This window comes from Eptesicus fuscus, chromosome 3 (genome assembly GCF_027574615.1).
Source record: "Eptesicus fuscus isolate TK198812 chromosome 3, DD_ASM_mEF_20220401, whole genome shotgun sequence".
Classification (NCBI taxonomy): domain Eukaryota; kingdom Metazoa; phylum Chordata; class Mammalia; order Chiroptera; family Vespertilionidae; genus Eptesicus; species Eptesicus fuscus.
In genome coordinates this window covers 113,637,799-113,647,944 of record NC_072475.1, presented here as the reverse complement: position 1 = coordinate 113,647,944, position 10,146 = coordinate 113,637,799, and the positions used below count along the sequence as shown (strand labels likewise).

Below are 10,146 nucleotides of genomic sequence, written 5' to 3'. Positions count from 1 at the left end.
GACATGGATTTTTCCACCCAACAGCGTCCCCTTGGGTCAGGACTTTCTGGGGAAACTACCATATATCTAGTTTTCTTTTTTGCAATCAGTTCTAAGGTACACAATTTTCTCATAATTTAATATCTCCAAATTTTGAATTGATTTGATAATTTATGGTATTTACAATTATTTTTTGTGTGGTATATGAAACAAGAACACATCTTATAATTGATGACATCTTAGTTTTGATGAATATGCCAATACCTTTTGGAACAACAATAGTTTTAAGAGTCTGGGGACTTCACTGGGATCTCATTAGAGCTACACTGCCCAAACAGTAGCCGCTAGCTACTGATGGGTTTTGAACACTTGAAATGTGGCTAAATTGTGATGTGCTGTAGTGCAAAAGATCAGGTTCTAAAGATTTAGTATGGGAAAATAAGTCTGAAACAAAATATCTTCTTAGTATTTTAATTGATTATGGGTTGAAAGGATAATATTTTGGGTCTATTGGGTTAAATAAACTATATTACTAAAATTGATTTAACCTGTTCCCTTTTACTTTTTTAAGGTACTACTAGAAACTTAATTTCAACATGCAGCTCTCTTTGTGTCTTCCTGGACATGCTTTCTAATTAGCAAAGACCTCAGGGACTGTCTATTGTCACCACCCTGAAGAACCTGGATGGATTTCAACCCCAAATCTGGTTCACATGCCGAGATCAATGCCCCTACATATGAAGAGGGTATGATCAATGCCCTGACAGAATAGGGCTTTCTGGTGAGAGCAGTAGATCCTAAGCAGGTCCAAAAACAGCTTAAGAGAGGAGAGAAAGGGGAGTTCACTTGGGGCTCTCAGGGTGGTTGGGGGCAGGTCTGGGTGTGGGGTCCTTTGTGCTGAGCCAGGGGACACTCCCCTGAGGGAACACCTGGGCTTTCTTTCCAGGTTTCCCAGACAAGGGGCAGTTCCAATTGTGACTCAGACACATGAAGGGGAGGTGATGTGCCCAAGGGACAGGCCACGTTGGCACCAGATGCCCAGTCTCTGGAGACCAGAATTATTTCTTCTCTTTCTCAGCACCTCATGGAAACTACCTTAGATGTCAAGAAACTTCTGTGTCCAGGCTGTGGCCTCCTCATCGTGGATCTGTTAGGAACGAAGGATGCCTGGTGACGGCAGTCAGGTGCAGACTAGCCACCTCACACTTGTACCTTTTTTTGCTGGGGCAGCCTGGGCCGATTTAGCTAACGATTGTCAAAATGTTGGTTCAGGAGAGTGACTTGAAAAGTAAATACTAACTCAACATAAAATTAAAAGGAAATGGAGAGTCTGAAAAAAAAAATCAAACAAAAGGAAAAACCAAACTACATACAGATTGGTGAAAACAGAATGGGCATTGTGGACTCACTTTTTGTTCTTGACATTAAAGTGGCTTTGAATTGAACCAGGAAGCTCTCATAGCTACATTTCACTTGAGGATTAAAAACTTCAGGAGAAGAACAGTGATTCAGTTGCAGTGCAGAGCTTAACTGCTTTACTCTGCAAAGGAAGTAACCCCACTGGGGTTTGCTTTGACACTTCTAAGAGAGTTGCTGTGGGCAGCATGCATTGTGGAAGCCCGAGTACTTAAAACACACTCCAGAGGGGATTGGTTTTAAAATCAGAATCTTTGTCTTGTTCTTGGCTTCTCTGAACTGTTAGTAGTTTAGTGTTTTCTGTTTATTGTTCCCCACAAAGGTAAATCTGAATTTGTTTTGATTTTTCTGATTTTCTTCCACCCTGGAAATAGAGCAGCCTTTTTGGGTAGAAATGACTTTGGATAAAAGTCTCAGTTAATTACCAATTCCAGATGATACTGACTGGGCCCTGTAGCACACCTTATCTGCTGCCTTCTAGGAAGACAAAGGATAAAAGGAGTTAACTGAGAACCAGATACAAAGCTCCTCCTATGTCATGGCCAACCAAGAGAATTTCATAAATATTTGTGGTGAAGGGACATAAGGAATATAATAGGGGGAAAGTTGGTACTTATATTTAGTTTTGAACTGTGTTTTGCTTGGTACTGTCTTTTGAATATAAGGGATTTTATCATTAAACAGTATCAACAAATATAAAGAATGTATTCTGTGCCAACCCTGGGGTAAGGCTATTTCTCATTTATGGTCTCTATTGATTCTATTATTTACTCTCTGACGGGCTTTTTTTTTTTTCTTCTTGGAGTGGAACACTCTCTACTACCTACCTTTCCGCTGATGTCCAATTTATCAATGTTTTAGATTTGTGAGGCAATAGACATTTCTTCAATCACTAAATAATTACTTTTCCTCTAAATATTTACACATGATTTAACACACTAATAAGTAAAGTTTAGGAGACTGAGGAGCTATTCCTCCCAAACTTAGAAACTTATTTAATTAAACTCTTGAGCAGTTAATTTTCCCAAGTCCAATGTGTCAGATTCTCCTAATGACCTGAACACCCTAAGTAGGAGGGAAGACACACCAAGTATCACAGCGATTGTGACGTTATTCTTACTGTAGTGACTTCTGGGCCTTACTGCTTCTAGGCTTCTGCCTTGAAAAGCAACACATTGGTCATCTGGGCCACATCCAGGATTTATCTCTTCCTCTTCTCTAGACCAATAACTAGAGTTAAGTCACAATATAATCTGGTCAGAGAAGAGAGAAAAGGAAGCAGCAATCTCTGGCCAACATGTGGAAAAATGGAGAAAGTATGAGTGGGATGCTGGACTAAGGGGGAATGGTGTTGAAGGGGAAATATCAAGTTGGTTAAAGAAGAGTTTATTGCTATGGAAATAGCCCAGTCCTCATTCTCACTCCCATTCTTTTACCTCCCCAGAGAAGTAGTCATACTACCAGACTTAGATGGCAGGTTTTGGATGTATCAGCAGATTCTTGATCTGGACATATGACCTGTTTTTCAAGTTCAAAATGATTTAAACCAGAACCCTGGTCAATGGCACTGGCTGGGTCTACTATTTAATTTGGTTCTTTGGCTGGTTATGAGATTTTAGGTTTTTGAGGCTTTTAGGCTTTAGATATTTGTTATCTGTCTCATTATCATGCCATTATTGTATATTGGCAAGGTCTTTAAGTGTCATTGAAACATAGTTATGCTTTCTTAGGCCTCATTATTGTTAATAAGTGTATTTAGACAATTAGTTTGGTATAATAAATTCTCTTCTCTAGGCTTTATAAGAGATGCTGTGATGTGCCTTCCAGCTCCTCCCATGAGGACCGAGGCACTCATTCTCTAGTGGGCAGACATGCTGCCTGCTAATGGCTCATGGAAGAGCCCTCATCACAAATGGTCCTTGGATAAAGGGAGCTGCCTTGCTCCAAGGAAAGGTTGATGTGGTCATACAAATTCTCGATACCCCTGCCTCATTATGGGATGTCTCTGAAGAGCCATTCCAGTTTTAGAGCCCCATGGATCAGCTGAGATTTTGTAGTCACTGCATCATAGTTCAACTTTCCCCTCTGCCCACCCTGCTTGCTTATAGGAGTTGTTCCCCAAAAGACGACTCAATAAACCTTCATCTCAGAGTTGTTACCAGGGAGCGCACTGCAAACGTTGGTGCCAAGCATAGTCTTAGGAAGCAGAATCCAAAATATGATTTTGGGGCTGGATCACCAGCCAAGTGGCAATGATAACCCCATCACTGGTGGTAGCCCCTGCTATGAGGTATCATGCAATTGCTAAAATATCACTGGTGGTGAACTGAACTGGGATACTGGTAGAAGGGAATTCACTGGAAGATGCAATATCTCAGCATTTGAGAAGTTTGGAGAAAGTAAAAATTGTTAGGATTATGGAATTGAATGATGGTTGGGAATATAAAGGCATTGAGGAAAGGAAAGGTTGAGGGTGATTAATCACCAATTTAAGCTGAGATATAGTAAGTAGATGGCCTCCTTGACAAAAAATAAAGAAATTCTCATATCTTTCAGCCAAAGGGCAGAAAAAAAAATGCACCCTCAAGTCTAGGACTTAATTCTAAAGGGGATGGAGCTCCAGGACAGACTGGATTTTCAATCCTGGCAAATCTGCTGCCCCAAGGTCAGGGTCCTGCTGAGAAAGGTTGGACTCTGAGACTTGGGATGGGGTCATCTGGGTTAATGTAATTAAAAATCTTAATCCCCAGAGTTCCCTGAACTCTCCGAGCCTGTAGAAATAGCTACAGACCTCATTATTAAAGGCCAGTGTACCCCTCTCTTGAAGGCAAGGCAAAGGCCTCTGCCTTGAAAAACTACACATTGCTCATCTGGGCCACATCCAGGATTTATCTCTTCCTCTTCTCTATACCAATAACTAGAGTTAAGTCACAATTTCACCTGGTCAAAGAAGGTAGGAAAAAGAGCAGCAATCTCTAGCCTACATGGGGACTAAGTAAGGGTGACATTGAAGGGGAAATATAAAGTTGGTTAAAGGTGAGTTAGTAGTTTACTTAACTATCAGAATCAAAAAGGGCATAGTTATTATAATTCATGGCAAGGTCAAGGTGGTAGCCAGAAGCCCTGACCCACTGGGAGCTATGAAAATGGTTATTAAAATATAGCATCCCTCCAGGTAAGATATATGGGCAGTCAACAAAAGATTGCTCAATTTAATAAAAATAAAAAGATATTAGCTCTGGCAAGTATGGCTAAGTTGGTTGCAGTGTCATCCTATACACCAGAAGGTAGTGGGTTCAATTCCTGGTCAGGGCACATACTCAGGTTGCGTGTTCACTCCCCTCTTGGGGGTGCAGGAGGCAACTGATCAATGTTTCTCTTTCACATCAATGTTTTCTTTCTCTCTCTCTCCCTCTCTCTTTCCGTCTTCTCTCTCCCCCTCTCCCCCTTCCTTCCTGCATGAGATCAATAAAAAAACATTACATGTAGAAAAACAGGGAGGTTGAGTGAACTACCCAATAACAGTTTATGATGTCCCTTGTCCAGTTTCCAGACCTGAGACAGTTTTTGCTCATGGAACCTGTCAACTGAAGGGGAGGCAGTCTCCTCAGGTGGAAGGACCCTGCAGCAACATGGTAGGTGAATGTGACAATAGTTCCCCCAATGGACTCCCATGGTTTACTCAGTTAACTGTATATTGGCTAAAGGGGAATACCCAAACATTTCAAAGATTATTTGCAGCAAAGTATGAGTTGACATTAATACCTGGGATAGCCTAGGTCCAACTCACAGAGTACACTGAGTTCATGGACTCATCCAGAAATCATTTCCCTGGAACAGACATCCCTGGTGATTTGCAGAACTGCCATATTTATTTCTTGGCCTGTAAGCTAAGCAATATTGTAGTGGAAAGAGCCAAGTAGAAGACTTTGGAACTGCTCTTCTCCTAATGGCCAAATAGGCAGTTGCTTTGGTGGCCCTCAATAAGCTATCTCCCAATATTCACACCTTTGTATAGTGTTTTCCAACATTGACTCTGAGTTTGGCAAAATGGATTAGAACAGGCAAGAGCAAGCAAAGACTATATAAGAATTTGCACACAGGGCCTTGTCTTCTTGGAATGCTTGCTTTTTGGGTTCCAGCGGCCATATACAGAAGCTTAGGTAGCTACATGAAGAGACTACATGGAAAGATTGGTCCCAGTCTCCCATCCATCTCTGCTAAGGTGCCAGCCACCTTAATAAAGCTATCTTGGACATTCCCTGCCTATCTGCCATCTGACCGCATCTGCATGACAGCCTCCAAGCAAGACCAACAGAAGGCTGGTCCAATTAAGCTCCTGTTGACTCACAGAACAGTGCTAATACAATGGTTGCTGTTTTAAGTCACCCAACATTTTGTGATAATTTGTTATTCAGCAACAAGTTAGTTAAACAATTGTAAATAAAAAAACAAAAACAATACAGCATCCTGAGGGGAAAGGCAGAGATTAGTGTAACTGATAAATACCTGAATCTCACAGGGCAGACTTTTGAGTGGTATATCTTGTATACATTTATGGAAGGAGAAATGGTTCAAATTAAGAATCTGAACGGACTCCTAGGCGATGGAGAAGGCTAGACTGGTTGGTCAAGACTAGCAGGAGAAAGATTAGAAGGGGCAAGGAGGTCTGGGAAAAAAGGCATGTGAATAGATATATGGGAGTGACCATAAAGTGTATGCTGTAGGTATTGGAGAACATTTCACTTCTGTGTTCCAACTAGCTTAACTCCATGCTATATATGGGAACTATTATTCCTAAATTTAACTTCTCTCTCATTTCCTGAGCTTGTTTTTGTCCTGATGTATACCTTCCTAGGAGCAGGTAGGTCATTATATGTATAAGGATTAAATGACTTTCCTGTGATGAGAAATCCCCAAACCTCCCTTGCTGTGATCTGGGGTAGTGTTCAGATGATTGTACCATAAATAATGAACTTTTCCTATTGGTTTGAATGCTAAGATTTGTGTATACTCTTTTTTTTTTTAATTACTTTATTGATTAAGGTATCACATATTTGTCCTCAACCCCCTCCCCCCGTTCCCTTCCCAATCCCCCCCACACACAAGCCCCCCTCCCCCTGTTGTCCGTGATCATTGGTTAGGCTCATATGCAAGCACACAAGTCCTTTGGTTGATCTATCTCCCTTGTCCCCACCCTCCCCTACTTTCCCTCTGAGGTCTGACAGTCTGATGGATGCTGTTCTTGTTCTTCAGTCTATGTTGTTCATCTTTTCCCCTAGATGAGTGAGCTCATGTGATACTAGGAATACACTTATAGGAACCGAAAATGAGGCAAGCAATAATGGTTATGCTGAGAGGCAAATGAATCAGTCTGTAGTGAGTTTCTTTCTGGGCCAACAGTTCTTTTGAGTGCCGGTTTCTATGTCCAACAGTTGTTAATGTGTTCATAACAGCAATGATACTTCAGTTCTGGATGGTGGACAAACGGCGGTATTGCAGGTCCGACCCTCTCTGGTTTGGTCCTGGGCAATCTGCAGTGACGCACATCTGCTGACTGCTAGTATGGCAAGGCATCGTCAGCGTCTTCCATCTCTGGACTGTCTCTCCCCTGACTTCATGGCTGGAGCACTCCTGTCAATTCCCTTCTATCGCAGGAATCCACATGTCTCGGAGCTGTTCTCTGAAAACATACAAACACACTCTCGACCAAAAGTTAATAAAGGAACATTTTCTATGAATTTGATTTGCGATCCTTTTTCATTTTTTTGCCCAAATGATTTTCCTTTGGCTTGTTTTGACACCATGTATGTTTTACCTGGGTGACTTGCTGTTAGCATTACAAATGAAAGTTAATTTTCTAAAGTAAAAATTTTCTAGATGTAATTTATTTGCAGGATATTTTTCCTTACATGATATTCTTCTACTATCCCCCCTTTTTTGGTTTAAATATTGGGAGGCTTTTGGAAATTTTATGCTGTAATCTTGATAGCTTTTAAATTTTACTTTTTTGCACTAAAATGTGACTGCTTTAGGTTCATTATATGTTATGCAATTTTACCATGAGATGAACTACCAATAATAATTTTAGTTAACACTTTAGTAACAGCTTTTTTGTCCAGTACAATTGATTTTTCTAGAGTATTTGCTTATTTTGGTTGGCCAATTTAAATTAGTCTGAAAACTTGACTACTATTTTACTGTCAAATTTAATATTCTAACAACCATCTTGTTTTACCCTGTAATTATTAGTGGAGAGGATTATTTGCCTTCTTGAGTAGGCCCTGAGCATTCCTGGTGCTAGGCTGGATTTAGATATCCTAGACCCCAGTTCCCCGGATCATGGGTGCAAGACATCTCCATCAAGTCTTGTTGCGGTGAGAGGGCATCTGCTGTCGGCCAAGTCTCTGTTACCTGGGTCCCGATTTGAGCTGGGCATGTGAAGCTGAGCAGCCATGGGGGCAGGAGATCTCCTTCAGCAGGGGTGAGGGTTCAGGCCCCTGCAAACTTGGGGGGGTGAAGGTCTGTGCCCCACCTCTGTTGACCTCCAGGTTCTCTCCTGATGGCCCCTGTGCGACTGTGCCTGTCTTAGGTTGTTCCTTCCCTGAGGAATCTTACCCGTCTCTGGCTAACCAGCCATCCTCCGGGGCCAAGCAGGGTGATGTGAGGTTTAGTTCTGTCTCCTTGGTCGCCTATGCCCCCATGGCCTCCGCGCCCAGCACCTGTCTTGGGATCCCCTCGCCTGCTGGCAGGGTCCCAGCACTGATCACATATCTTGTGGAACCCAGGTTTCTTCTCCAGGGAGGCCCAGCTCACCCCACTGGGCGAGAGACACATCCATGGTACCAGCCATCATGAGGTTTCACCCTTGGCATGAACAGAAGCTCAGGCAATAGCTGTGGACAATTGGATTGTGAGAAGCAGGTCCCTCTTGGTGTGTATACTCTTTACAAGATCTGATACATACATTATAATTAATCTTTAACTTTGTAACCTGAATCTTGATCCAGGAAACATGTTCAGAGATGGCCAGGATCACATTGAAATTTATATTACTTGAGGTAAAACATCTTATCCTTCCTTTATTAAGAAACTTGAGTAGATACTTGGTTTTGTCTTTAACTTGGCTTTCTTCCCATTCACAATAACATGCTTTCTTAGAGAATACACTTACGCACAGGGATGCTGCCCTGGCAGCCCTGTTTGTACTACCTGACTGTGCCTCTCTGGCCACAGTTGAATGGACCAAGGGTGCGCCCCTGATCCAAGCTGGACCAATCAAATTTTTTCCTCTTAGGAACTTGGAGTTGAGAATATGACCCAGTAAGTCTCAGCTGGTCTTTTGAAGAGAGAACAGAATCTCAGGAGCTGGAACATGTTCACCTTCTGCTCAGACATGCACCGAGAAGCATCAAAGTCTAGTCTTCAGGGGAAAAAGGAGCAGATATTCAGAGCTTTCCACTTGTTGGCTCTTCTCCCCTAACACCACTTTCCTCACTCCTCTATTTGTATACACTGTCCTCCCAACCCTCTTAAGCCAACTTGAGTTTTTTTTAAATTTATAACCAAAGAGATTTAACTAACAGGCCCTTTTGCTGGAACATACCACTGGTACCTGTAGGTTGCTACACAACTTTTCCTTTCTTCCTCTCACCCTACTTCCCTCCCTGCCTCCTTCCTTCTTTTTCTCTCTCTTCCTTAATTTCTCTTAATTCCATTTCCCTCCCAAGACTGCATTATGATTGTGCATTCAGGTTATAGAGAATCTGTGTTTTAATGCAAAGCCATTTTCTTGCTAGGAAACCCATAGCTACAAACCCTCAGCTTTGAAGTGTAAATTAAACTGAAGGGTGTACCTTCCAGAATATAGTTTACAATCTATTATCTGAAGGAAAAAAAACAAGGTCATTGTTCTTCCCTAAAGGCAGCCTCCTCTTAGTTAACTATGTAGGTCTAGTTCCATTTGCTTGATTGTCAACAGCTGCTTTCACTGGGAAGGGAATAACAAGCACTCAGAAGTCAAAGGAAATCCAAAGGGGGTTGTGACCTTTCACATGAGTTTCTTTATCTTCTTTCAAGATTCTTTAATACAGAAGAAAAGAGACTTGACAGTCCCCTCATCTGTTATTCAAGGAGAGTTAAAATGCAGTGCATTTGTTTAAATATATTTGGTAAATCTCCACTCAGATTCAAGTACTCTTGCTTCTCATGGCAAAGGGAAAATAATAAAAACTTGGAATTAGTGCAAATTTTTAGAAATAGGAGAATGGTTGGATAAACTATGATACATCCACACTTTAGAAAGTTGAGTGACTTAAAGTGACATGTGTTTATTAAAAAAAAAATGTCTTAAAGTGACATGTGTTTACCTTCCTCACAAATAAATCTCTCTCTTTCCATAATTTTTAGCTGGGCGCATAGCTCCAGGGAAAAGACTACATTTCCCAGCTTTCCTTGCAGCAAGGTGTAGCCCTGTAACCAGATCCTGGTTAATGAGATATGATGCTGAAAAGGAGGGGTGGGATATATTCTTTCTTCTTTCTTTTCTCCATTTTACTTCCTGGAACATGGCTCTGATGGCAAACAACTTAGGCCAGGTGGATGAGGGGTACTGCTTGGGGAGAGTGGGCAACAAAATGGAAAATCTTGGATGCTTGGCTCATTGTGTGGAGCAGAGTTACCTATGGATTGCTAAATCAAGTAGAAAGGAACTTCAGTCTTCTTAATTTGGATCTCTCTTACCTGTAGCTA

At 41.6% G+C, this 10,146-nt stretch overlaps 1 long non-coding RNA gene across 1 annotated transcript; it reads left to right on the top strand.

The window, feature by feature from the left end:
- The first annotated feature begins 616 nt into the window (after positions 1 to 616).
- On the top strand, positions 617 to 5,013 carry LOC129148624 (uncharacterized). The gene is made up of 3 exons (XR_008555623.1): positions 617 to 725; positions 1,058 to 1,163; positions 4,942 to 5,013. It is a non-coding gene; the product is annotated as an uncharacterized LOC129148624 (long non-coding RNA).
- Positions 5,014 to 10,146: the final 5,133 nt, after the last annotated feature.